Consider the following 8,682-nt stretch of genomic DNA (forward strand, 5'->3'; position numbering starts at 1 on the left):
AGGCCTACCTTAACACTCATGGTGGTCTAGTGGCCTCTTTGGAGGCAGAAAAGAAACCCCTCTCTTTCCTGCCCACTGCAGCTGTTCTAGGCCAGTACCATCACTTCATCAAAATGGCCACCGAGACTTCAAGTGGAAATCTTGTGAGGCTGCTGCAGGAAATCTCAGAAGCCATTTAGAAAAAATGGTGGTACCGGCCCAGAGGAGCTGCAGCAGGCAGGAAAGAGTGGGGGTCTTTCCTGTTCCGAAGAGGTACTCCTGCTGCTGCAGCTCCTCCTCATCGTAGCTTACTGGTGAGTGTGGGTGGATACTGAGGTGCGGGGCAGGAAAAAAATTATGGATGGTGTGTGAGTGCAAGGGGGCTGGAAATAAACTATGGATGGTGTGTAGGTGGGGGACTGGAAAAATCTATGGATGGTGTGGGGGTGCAAGGGGGCTGGAAAAAACTATGGATGGTGTGTGGGTGCGGGGGAACTGTAAAAATAATATGGATGGGGCTGGAAAAAATGTGGATGCTACGTGTGGGTACAGGGAGGGGGGATGGAAAAATATAGTTGGTATCTACATACAGGGAGGAGCGCTGTAAAATTGTTTAAATTATGACAATTAAATGCAGAATTTGTAGATTTTGCAGAATTTGCAAATTTTGTGTGCAGAATTTTGAATTTTTTTGCGCCGTTTTGATTTTTTTGATGCAGAATTCCTGCAGGAGTAAAAATCTCAATTATCTTTATTATTTTTATGTGAGTTTCCAAATAAATGTTCCTGACTAGGATAAAGAAAACAGTTGCTCATTTTTAAACTGTAGGTGCAGTAGGAACATAAACCTTTGGAGTTCTGAAATAGCCCAAGCCTGCACATGTGGGGTTGTCCCACATGAACTCTTTTTGAGTACAACCTGGGATCCATCAACTAACATCATGCAGGGCCAAAATTCTGATGAAACAGGAATTTCCTGCAGGAATTTATGACGTCTGTGCTTAATCCTTTACTACAGCCTTGGGGGGACACACAAGAGACGTAAGCAATCAGTTCCAACTTAATGTTAAGGGTACCAGCGCACCACTAAAATCTGAATAACCCAGCAGATATGCACCATTCCCCTCCCCCTCCCCCTCCCCCCCCAAAATGTGCTGAGCTATATAAGTTGTAAAGACTGTGTCTTTGGCTTCCACTTTGTACAATCCTTTTAGCCCCTTCCTTTCAGGCATTGAAGTAACCTTCCAGTTCATGAGTCATTCCAAAGTGATCTGTACACTTCTATTTCTTAAAGCCACAAATATATAACTATAATCTATCCTTGAGGGTTCCAGCCAGATGGAAATGATGTCTGTTGGACTATGGTGCAATGAGAATTTTCCCCCTATGTCATATCCCCTATCTACTCAGTTTGCCCAATCACTGCATGACCAGTCCTTGGTTGGACTCCACACACTAGAGGTTTTCCAGCAGAAATGAGCTAATAGGTTTTTGTTGGCCTTCTGTTACTTTAGAGATGACCTTCTCCTGCCCCCCTCCTATTGTTCACTTTGGACTGGAAAAACAAGGACTATTGTTATTGATGTTCAGCTTCCTGATTAAAATCCTGTCTCTAAAATTAAAATACTCCCACAGTGTTCACTGCTTTCAAGAAAAGACTTGGGGGGTCCTTTTACTAAGGTGTACTAACAGATTTAGCGCGTGACAATGAATTAGTGTGCATTAAGGGGTCTTTTTACTAAGCTGCGGTAAATGGGGGCCTGCGCTAGCGTCAGCGTGTGTTTTTGACATGTGCTTAAAGGCTGTCTTTTTTTTCCCTGAAAAGAAATGGCCATGCTATAAGTGAACCACTTTGGGGGGGGGGGGAGCACTTACCGATTACTGCTGGGTAGTTCTGTAGCACCGGAAATGCCATGTGCTAGAGTTGGGAGCTACCACTGGGCTCCTGCGGTAGCCTGGCAGTAGTTCTGGTTTGGCACGCGGCAAGCCTGTTGCCGCACGCCAACCCTTTAACACAAGGGCTCCTAAGTGCCATGCAGCCCATACAGATACAAAGGGCTGTACAGCACTTAGCATGCTCTAATCGTTAGTGTGCACTAAATCTGTTAGTGCACCTTAGTAAAAGGACCCCTTGGCATGGCTTACAATTTACAGGTATTTAAAAAATTAGAAAAAATGTCTCGGAAAGAAGTGAAAAGAGCAGTGGCCTAGTTACGTGGGGCCAGGGGGGCCTGGGCCCCCATAGATTTGGCCCTGGACCCCCCTGCCGACGACCCTCTTGACCCCCCTCCTGCCGCCAACCCGCCATCACCATCGCCTGCCTTTGCTGGCGGGGGACCCCAACCCCCGCCAGCCGAGGTCCTCTTCTTCTCGCAAAAGGCTTCCTTCTGTTTCTGACATCCTGTGTGAAGAAGAGGACCTTGGCTGGCGGGGGTTGGGGTCCCCCACCAGCAAAGGTGACGGCGGGTTGGCGGCGGGAGGGGGGTCAAGAGGGTCGTCGGCAGGGGGGGGGCAAAAATGGTGGTGGCGGCGGGGTCGGCAATGGTGGGGCAGGGTCGGCGCCAGGGGGAGCTAAAATGTGCCCCCTCACCTCGGGCTCTGGACCCCCCTCCCGCCGAAGTCTGGCTACGCCCCTGGAAAAGAGTTTAAGTGCTCTGATCAGAGTTTAAGTGCCCAGAGCCCTCTACAGTCCTCATTAAATCAGATTTCTGGTATTTACCATATGCACAATGAATATGAATGAGATGATGTATTTGCTTAAATTCCTCTAATACCCAAGGTAATTGGCATAATTAGTTTTACTCCCACCTTCCTGAAAACTCAACAACTGTTTTGGGAATCCTGGAGGACCTGAATTAGGAGACCAAGGGACACTGAATCTCTATCACTGGAGATTTCTAAGGGGTCCTTTTAATAAGGTGCACTGAAAAATGGGCTGCACTTGTGTAGGCGTGTGTTTTGGGTGTGTGCAGATCCATTTTTCAGCGCGCCTGTAAAAAAAGGCCTTTTTTTACATTTTTGCCGAAAATGGACATGCAGCAAAATAAAAATTGGCTCGCATCTATTTTGGGTCTCAGACCTTACTGCCGCCCATTGATCTAGTGGTAAGATCTCATGTGGTAACTGTGCGGTAATTGTCTGCGTGCATAGAATGATGATTGCCACCCGGTTTCTGTCGCACGCAAGAAAATAAAAATTATTTTCCGGTGAGCGTAGCAGACATGCGTAAAAAATGAAATTACTGCCCAGGCCATGTGGTAGCCGGGCAATAACTCCAAATCGACACACGTAGGACATGCGTATGCACCTACGTGGCTTAGTAAAAAGGCCCCTTAGATTAGGTTAACAAATAAGTTGTAGGTGAGGCTTTTTTTTATTTGTGTCTTTTATTTACTTATAATTTTTTATATACTGCCTGCAAGCCCAAAGTCTACTGAAGCAGTGTACATTCACATATTCAAGTGGATTTATATAGCAAGCACAATGCTTTGCTTAACAGCAGGTTAGACACGTCTGTTTGGAATGGTCTGGACACAGGGATTCGCTGAGGTCTCCTCTAGCCCTGTCTTTCTATCATTTCTGCAGAAAACCAGGTCAAGACCATGTTAAAACAGCAGAGCTCACTCAAAATGTTAATTTTGCCACTACTGATAATATGCAGCACTGTATAGATACCCATACGAGAGAGTCACTGCTCAATGCAGCTTACAATCTATATCGAGATATGAGACTTCAGGGTAAAATCAGTGAGGCTGTGACTGGGAGATCAAGAATCAGGGTTTAAGATTTAAAAGCAGCTAGTCTATCTCCCAACTCTAATGTTAACTCTCTTGGCATTGTTGCTAATTTCCTGCAGTCGACCTCCACCCCCCCCCCCCCCCATTGTATTTATTTTATTTTATTGTGGGATATAAATAGGCAACTTCCATTATAGTCAATGCCCTGGCTTTATAATACATAAATTTTGCCACACTGGGACAGACCAAAGGTCCATCAAGCCCAGCATCCTGTTTCCAACAGTGGCCAATCCAGGTCACAAATACCTGGCAAGATCCCAAAAAAGTTCAATATATTTTATGCTGCTTATCCCAGAAATAAGCAGTGGATTTTCCCCAAGTCAATTTAATAATGGTCTATGGACTTTTCCTTTAGGAAGCCGGCCAGACCTTTTTTTAAGCCCCACTAAGCTAACCGCCTTTACCACATTCTCTGGCAACAAATTCCAGAGTTTAATTACATGTTGCATGAAGAAAAGTTTTCTCCGATTCGTATTAAATGTACTACTTTGTAGCTTCATCGCATACCCCCTAGTGCTAGTATTTTGGGAAAGAGAAACAAACGATTCACGTCTACCCGTTCCACTCCACTCATTATTTTATAGACCTCTATCATATCTCCCCTCAGCCGTGTTTTCTCCAAGCTGAAGAGCCCTAGACGCCTCAGCCTTTTCTCATAGGGAAGTCGTCCCATCCCATTTATCATTTTCGTCACCCTTCTCTGTACCTTTTCTAATTACACTATTATCTTTTTTGAGATGCGGTGACCAGAATTGAACACAATATTTGAGATGCGGTCACATTCTCATTCTCTGAGCTATTCCTTACCTATTTTACTCTACTCATGGTCTACATGCATCAGAGGGATGCCTTCAAAGGAGGTGGGGAATGAAAGAATATTTCTGATTACAATTAGCACAGCAGCACATGTAATATAGTTAGATTTATAAAACTGGAGCCAGGCGAGCAAGACAAGTTTTATTTAAAAAATATGAAAATATATCTTGCTCTAATCAAGTGAAATACCAATAAGCTAAAAAGGAGAGGCTGAAATCTGTGATGGTGCAACAACAGGATTGAAATTGGGCAGATCAGATGAACTTTGAGATCTTTTTCTGCTAGTACCGTGTTTCCCCGAAAATAAGACAGTGTCTTATATTAATTTTTGCTCCCAAAGATGCGCTAGGTCTTATTTTCAGGGGATGTCTTATTCGGGAGTAGTAGGGAGACTGTGGCGGTCGGGAACAGTATTGAAGTGGGGGGCGGTATCCTGCAGGAGTAGGCCGTGGCTTGCCTATCTGCCCACAGTGACCGCAGGACTCGAGCGGAGCAGAGCTGCCCTGGCTGGTCTGGGAACGGAGGGGTATGCACTAGGGAAGGTAATGGAATGTGGGGCTGGGCTGCTCTGGCTGGGGGTCTCGGGAGGTTGTGAGAGGGCTTAGGGCGCAGGATCATCCCTACCGTATTACAAACGTTAAAAAAAATTCTACGGTAGCTCCATTCTCCATTGGTGGCGCTTTATGCGCTCCTCCTGTACATTCGCAACACTTTCCATCCTTCTAATCTGACTTAGCCCTTGGGCGATGGAGCAGCGCCGAAAGGGCTCGGTTACTCATTTTCTTTTCTTTTATTATTTCTGCAAGGGGGATGTTTCTTTTCTTTCCGGGCTCACTTACCGGTAGTTGATTTTCACAAAAGCGTGAAGGAGGATGGTAGGAGTCCGCTAGACAATAGATTTTCCACCTCAGTCTTGTTTCTTTAATGTTATTTCATCTTTGGGTTGCAGCGAAAAAAATTAAGGTTTCTGTGTCCATGTCCCATCGGGGCCAAACAAAAACTTTGCTAGGTCTTACTTTCGGGGGAGGCCTTATATTTAGCAATTCAGCAAAACCTCTACTAGGTCTTATTTTCAGGGGATGTCTTATTTTCGGGGAAACAGGGTATGTTTTGAATTTCTACATTAACTATTTTTTAATTATCAGAGGAGGTATATGAAAACACTTGCTAGGTACGTTCATAGGAGCAACCTTTCAAAATGATTGGGGGTGCTGACTCAAAATATCCCCCCTCCCCTGAAAACAGTGAAAACATTTGCTCAGTATTGGGGGGGTGCTTAAGCACCCACTGCACCCATAGAACTGGAACCCATGGTACTGTTGATTTAAGGGGCTGAGTTTTCCAATAAGTATCAAATAGCTGGACTTAAAAGATGGAACAGAATGCAGAGTCCATTGAAGGTAAATGTTAAAACTCTATCTTAAGCATAACAGGCTTGTTTATTACCCCTGAGTCTATATAAACACATTAGAACGCGACAGAATTTATCTCCGGATAAAGTTATGTTCTTTTTCAAATCCATACATGCACTGTTTTAACAAAAGTCAAGGCAGAAAAGAAGGTACCCAAAATACTGACAGAAACTGGAGACTACGGGGCTCATTTTCAAAACAGGAAAAACATCCAAAAAAATGGCACAAGGACATTTGGTTTGTAAAAACATCCAAATCATTATTTTAGAAACTCATTTTTAAGACATTTTTTTCTAAGCAATTTGTCTGAATCTCAAGGGGGCGCATTGGAGGCATGTTTTGGGTGGGATTAGGGCAGGCTTACTGTATATTTTGGATGTTTTTCTGTGATAATGGAACCTTTAAAAACGTCCAGGACAAAAACGTTTTTGCCCAGACCTGTTTCAATAACAACCAAGTGCCAAAAAGGTGCCCTAACTGACCAGATGACCACGGAAGGAATAAAGGCATAACCACCCTTTAATCTCCCAGTGGTCACTGACTACCTCCTAAGAAGTAAAAATGACACTATAACAGCTGCAGATATAATGGCCATTCCTCTTAGAACAGCAAGGTCCCTGGAATAGCCTAGTGGTTGGTGCAGTGAACTGTAGAGAAGGGAACCCAGGACCATATTCCATTCTAACTAGTACACTTGTAGTGAAAAGTGTGAACCCTTCAAAAACCACAAAATACCTACCGAATCCACATATAGGTGACACCTGCAGGCATATGGGATATTGTGGTGATGTATAGTTCGGTACAGTACATTTTTTTGCTATTCCTGGAGGACTCACCATACAATATAAGGGGTTATAATGTGATGCGCACCTGGGATCTTTTATGTGAAGTTCAGTGCAGTGCTCCCTAGGCTGCCCCACTACTCTGCTGGGATGTCCGTGTGGCCAGTTTTGTAGGACTGCTGGCCCCCAGACATCCCAGTGGTTTGTTTTTGTGCATTTTCCCCACATTGAACACAAAAATGTCTAAAATGGGGCAATTTTCAAACCACAAAAATAGATGTTTTTCTGGTTCGAAAATGACCATGTTTGACACTGGATTTTTGGATGTTTTTTTTTTTTTTTTTTTTTGCAAAACGTCCAAAATCAGATTTGAACGTCATATTGAAAATGCCCCTCCACATTTAGTTTAATGTTCATAGATGCCAACATTTCAAAATAATTAGGGGTGTCAAACACAATACAAATTACCCCTCCCTGGACAGAATGAAGGAGCTTGCTCAATATTAGGGGAGCTCAGGACCCACAAAGCTGGCTCCTATGAACAAAATTTCTCTTTTCTAGACACGCAGAAAGCTTGGGACTTGGGACCTCGATATCTGCTATGCGGATCCTTTTTCACCAGAAAACAACACATGGGGAACATACCCCTTCCCAATGAGAATTTTTGGAACCCCGATTTATTATTCCCCCACCTACTGAAGAAAGCAATCATCTAAGAAAAGGAACTCAGCAGCATTTCTGTGGTAGGAAGGGAAAAATAAAATGATTTTGTGTGTGTGTGGGGGGGGGGGGTTGCTTTTTGGGGGGAAAAGCTGCATTTTTCAGGAATTAAAATTTGGCTCAGCTTTGGGGAAATTACAAATCTCTAACCTCAGCATTAAAATACGACCGACACTTCCTCCACCCTCACCCCTAACATGCCTCTTCTTTCCCTCCAATTTCTGATCCACGATTAGTTCCCCCGTTCTGTTATATACACAGGAACTCATCAGAGAATATTTGCAGCTGGTGACAGGGAGGCAGCGTCGAAGCTAAACTTTGGAAACTCAATCCTGCTTCCCCAAAACCACTACCATTGTGCCACCAAGCTCGAAATAAAAGCACATTAAAACGAATGGGGATGCACAAGATCCTTGTCATCATATCTTAAACTTACCTTTCTGCTGTTACTGTTTTAAGAACTTTCTATTTCCTGAGGCCAAGTAAAGAAAGGGAGCCGAAGTACAGAAAGTCCTTTGCTGCGGATTGCCTCTATCTGAACTGCAGTGACTGTGCATCCTCTGGTCTAGTGGAAGCGCATAAAAATGTATCTGAGAAAGAGATGGGGGTGGAGGGAAGCCAGAGGCTTTATCCTTGCGCTCTCTGTGAATGTGACGAGCAGCCCCACTAATTACATGGCAAATAACTTATTGCAAGCAATGGCACCAGTGAAGACTGCAGGACTACCCAGCGAGCCAGGGAGCTTGGTCCTGGCATGACATGCAAAGCAGCAACAGTGCTGGGGAACAATTCCTCACCACAATCCAATTGCACGGCACACACAGCAAGCAGAGCAGCAGTCCTGGGGGAGGGGAGGGGGGGGGGACAGAAGACGAGTAAGCAGGAAATGATTAAGTATATAGCATTTTTAGCAAAGATCATTGGTAATGAATATCCTTGTACAGAAACAACTCTCCCTCGCCCCCTTCCCCTCCCCCCCCCCCCCCCCCCCCCCCATTCTCAGTCTACAGTAGAAAAGAAAACACGCATTGAATTATCAGTGCTTGAATGTCTTTTTGTTTCTTACACATAGAAGGATCCTCCAACAATGTCTCTCACTTTAGCCCCGTTGGGCATAAACTTCACTTTAAATGCCAAAGCCAAGAATTATGTCTCTTTTGGTACATAATCTCTGTC

The 8,682-nt window shown here is 44.4% G+C and overlaps 1 protein-coding gene across 1 annotated transcript in view; it reads right to left on the reverse strand.

The window, feature by feature from the left end:
- The window catches only part of TBXA2R (thromboxane A2 receptor), a 102,395-nt gene extending 94,128 nt beyond the window's left edge, over positions 1–8,267 (reverse strand). The window contains exon 1 of the mRNA XM_030219411.1: positions 7,943–8,267. The gene's annotated coding sequence lies outside the window, so the exon portion shown is untranslated. The remainder of the gene's footprint in view (positions 1–7,942) is intronic.
- Between the last annotated feature and the right edge of the window lie 415 nt (positions 8,268–8,682).

Source organism: Microcaecilia unicolor, chromosome 11 (genome assembly GCF_901765095.1).
Source record: "Microcaecilia unicolor chromosome 11, aMicUni1.1, whole genome shotgun sequence".
NCBI classification, from domain to species: Eukaryota; Metazoa; Chordata; class Amphibia; order Gymnophiona; family Siphonopidae; genus Microcaecilia; species Microcaecilia unicolor.